General features: G+C 51.0%; 1 protein-coding gene and 1 long non-coding RNA gene across 24 annotated transcripts in view; one reads left to right on the top strand and one right to left on the bottom strand.

The window, feature by feature from the left end:
• Nucleotides 1-2,693, bottom strand: part of CELF1 (CUGBP Elav-like family member 1) — a 107,339-nt gene extending 104,646 nt beyond the window's left edge. For 11 of the 23 annotated variants that reach the window (XM_037738778.1, XM_037738774.1, XM_017529188.2 and 8 more), the window contains exon 1: nt 2,439-2,610. The gene's annotated coding sequence lies outside the window, so the exon portion shown is untranslated. Of the gene's footprint in view, nt 1-2,438 lie in introns of all 23 variants that reach the window. The other 12 variants (XM_037738782.1, XM_037738783.1, XM_037738784.1 and 9 more) reach the window with 3 other exon arrangements.
• Nucleotides 1,678-3,249, top strand: LOC119471359. Its single transcript, XR_005200392.1, has 2 exons — nt 1,678-2,151; nt 2,849-3,249. It is a non-coding gene; the product is annotated as an uncharacterized LOC119471359 (long non-coding RNA).
• Nucleotides 3,250-3,869: the final 620 nt, after the last annotated feature.

Here is a 3,869-nt window from a genome sequence, read left to right as displayed (position 1 = left end):
TTTTTGTAGTTGTAGTAGAGACGGGGTTTCACCATGTTGACCAGGATGGTCTCGATCTCTTGACCTCGTGATCCACCCGCCTTGGCCTCCCAAAGTGCTGGGATCACAGGCTTGAGCCACCGCGCCCGGCCGACTTAACTGTATTTTTTATAATGAATCTGTAACTTCTGTAGTAAGAAAAATAATGGAAATCTTTAGAAAAATAAATCATTTTGGCTAAAACCTTCACTGTCTGCCTACTACATCACGGGTATTTCACCATGTTACTGAAGCTGAACTGATACCATGTGAGACAGATGCTGTTTCTTTCATTCTGCAGGTGAGAATAAACTGAGGAGCAGAACAGTTGAGTGACTTGCCAAAGTTGTATAACTAGTAAATGACAGAGCAAGGATTACGACCCAGGCCTAGTTCTAACTTCGAGTCAGGATCCTTTCCTATTTCATTACAACTCAAAGACTGCATTATTACTCATGATATAGTTTAAAAAAAATAATAACAACCTTGTGCAAGTAAGTCGCTTAACTTCTAGGGCTCTCAATTCCGTCATCTAAAAAGTGAAGGGGTTCAAGAAAAGATATTCCAACTCTAACAGCCTCTCCTGCTTCTGGATCTTAAATCTAGAACACATTCCATTTTGCAAAAACAGATTCCAATCAAAAGAAAACCCTGGGTTTTCTTTAAACGGGCCAGAATGAATGGTTGAAGGGAAGTTGAGGGCCCTATGCTCTGGGCCAAAGGCCATTCTTAATGGAAACAGGTGGTGGACTGTCAGGAGGAAAGAACCACTAGGGGAACCATAATCTTCCTGGTTAAAGCAACAGCTGAAAGCTCCAGCTTTGCTTTACCAATAGCGCTGCTTCAATCTTGGCTAACTTATGATCAGAAACCACATACTAGGTAAGTAAAGCTAGACGAAAGAAGAAAATCACCGTAGCAACAGTTTGTGCATGCTATTGTAACTCTGATTTTCTGAGTGCACTCATTAACGTTAAAATAGAAAGGTTGATTTCTAAATGGAGACGCCTTCATTCTCACCAAGGATGAATGGGGAAGCTGAAACTTCCATAGCACTTGGAGAAAAGCTACACTTGGGGGAAAGTGGAAAGCATCCAATTAAAGCCTTCCCAATTCACGGAGAATCAAAGATAGTGAAAAGACCTTTAAAAGGTGAAGTTCCGGCCGGGCGCCAGTACTTTGGAAGGTCGAGGCGGGCGGATCACCTGAGGTCGGGAGTTTGAAACCAGCCTGACCAACATGGAGAAACCCCCGTTTCTACCAAAAATACAAAAATGTGCCTGTAATCCCAGCTACTCAGGAGGCTGAGGCAGGAGAATCATTTGAACCCAGGAGGCGGAGGCTGCGGTGACCCGAGATCGCGCCATTGCACTCCAGCCTGGGCAACAAGAGCGAAACTCCGTCTCAAAAAAAAAAAAAAAAAAAAAAAGGTGAAGTTCCTGTAAAAGATTCATTGGGTATTTGTAATCTCTTACAATGTACACATTATAAAGCCATTGCTCTTTAAAACTGTTATACAGCCTTTTTGCTCGAAGGTAATAAACCTACAGCATTAACTCTCCTGGCGAGAAAGATTCTATTTTGTGGAAACAGATTCCGACCAAAATCTCACCACATTCCCCTCAACTATGGGTATGAGCCTAAACCAATGAAAAGCTCCTTGGAGCATGTGCAATGGTCTCGGAGAATTAAAACAACATCCTGCCCGAAGGACCACAGCCAAGACACCACTGGCTTTAAATTCAAAGCCTACACCACCGGCTTTAAATTCAAAGCCTGGTCCCTAGCGAAGAAAGCGCTTTAATGTGCTCCCCGCGCTTCCCGGTGCGAGATTCCTGCCCAGCAACCAGGCCACGACTGGGTGAGCACCTGATGCGGGGGGAGGGCGAACCAAGGCCTTGGCGGATCTGGAGCGAGGAACGAGGGGCTCTCGAAGCTCCGGAAAAGCACTGCCTTCTAGGGGTGGGGACCCTTCGGCATCCCCAGGGGTGGACACCAAGAACACGTGAGGCGACAGGGGCAGAGATAGGGTGTCCCGGGCAGGCAGCCTGGGTCCAGCAAGGCAGCCAAAAAGAAGAGGGAAAAGACGGTGGCCCTGGGCAGGGCACAGGCCTCTGAGCTCAGAGGGTGAAGGTAAAGGGCGCGGGGAAGGAAGCCAGGCCACGAGGAGGGCGGGTCTCCCTGGGCGCTGAGGCACGCGCCAGGCAAGCGCCACAGGACCCGGGGACCCCGAGACCCCGACATGCAGGAGAAGATCGCAGCTCTGCCCCGGGGCGCAGGGAACAAGGAGCGGCCGCGCCCGGCGAGACCTGTGACCCGCGGCCTCCTGAACCGGACCCGCCCCGCGGCGCCTCCCTCTTGCCTTCTTTCCCTCCCTCCCTCCTTCCCGTGGCCCGTTATCCTGTGGCCACAGCACTCACCAGCGGCTGCACCTGAGCCCGCCGCTGTCTCAGCTACTGCCTGAGCCTCCGCAGCCGCCGCCGCCGCCTCGCTGCTGAGGCCGAGTCCCGGGGGAGCCTCCGCGTCCCGCCGCCGCTGCCGCTGCCGCTGCCGCCAGAGCAGAACACCCCAAAATGGCGGCACTTCCGGCACCTACCACCGGCGGGGAGGGCCGAGGAGGAGGGGGAGCTCGGCGAGGGGGAACGTATCACCGCGGCGCCGCCCGCAGCGTAGATGCGAGCGGAGCTCGGCGTAGGGGCGGGCCGAGCGCCGGACGCTGCAGCGCCCCCTCGGGCTGGGGAGTGGAGGAGCAGCCGCGCCTAAGCCCCTGGGGCCGCGGGCGGAGCCCTCTGCCGTGGGAGCTGCAGGGGCGCATCTCTTTGTCTTCGAGCCTTACTGGAGGGCCGGGCCTGGGAATCTGGAGTTCTCGACTCCGCCCACCGCACTCACAGGAGCTCTAGATGACCCTGGTCGGCAAGGAGGCACCCCTACTGGGCACTGAATATGAGCATAATAAGATATTTGTTGAATAAATGGATGAGTGAAGGAGTGAATGGTGCTTGGCCAGCGCTGGACACATGGCACGCCCCTTTTTGCCCAGCAGGCAAGCAACAGCATCCAGGCCTTCCTTCTTGGCTGGGATGTGGATATGTGTGCTGCAAGTTCAGGGAGTGCCTTTTAGCAAGATAATCAGTGTGAAGGCACAACCTGGCAACGATCATTGCGACACCAGGAAGTTCACAAGGATTTTATTAAGAGAATGATTGCTCAGCCATAACCTGCTTTTCCCAGAAAAAAATAAATATATTTTTTTAACAACTCACTTGTTCGGAGTTACTCAGGAATCCCTGGGTCTAGATGGAACGCAAATAGTACATTTTGTTATTGTTTAAGCAAACATTTATTCTGTAGGTTCCAGACCTTGTGAGGCAGTTAAATGCAGATTAAGAGAAAAACTTTGTTCTGGAAGCTTCTGGCCCCATCGACATGCAAATAATTCATGGGATGGTTTCTCTGTAACATCACCTGGCTTCCCAGAGAATATAATTTTTATACCCACAAATACTGATTATACCCTACCTTACCACAAACAACAAACGGGCTTCCAAGCGGAAGCCTCAAGAGTTTTCCTCTTCGCCTTTGGGGGGTGGGGGGAACTAACCACAGTTTTTCTGGTAGGATATAGCCCTTAAATTGTACATGATCATATTCCCTAATTGTACTGGGTAGTTTTATATACATTCATAATGCTGATATATGATCTTGTTAATATTTTACAAGACTGAAAACATGGCCGGGCGCGGTGGCTCAAGCCTGTAATCCCAGCACTTTGGGAGGCCGAGGCGGGTGGATCACGAGGTCAAGAGATCGAGACCATCCTGGTCAACATGGTGAAACCCCGTCTCTACTAA

Source organism: Cebus imitator, unplaced genomic scaffold, assembly GCF_001604975.1.
Source record: "Cebus imitator isolate Cc_AM_T3 unplaced genomic scaffold, Cebus_imitator-1.0 Scaffold58, whole genome shotgun sequence".
NCBI classification, from domain to species: domain Eukaryota; kingdom Metazoa; phylum Chordata; class Mammalia; order Primates; family Cebidae; genus Cebus; species Cebus imitator.
The sequence above is the reverse complement of the archived record's forward strand: the minus strand, read 5'-3'. Positions and strand labels throughout refer to the sequence as shown.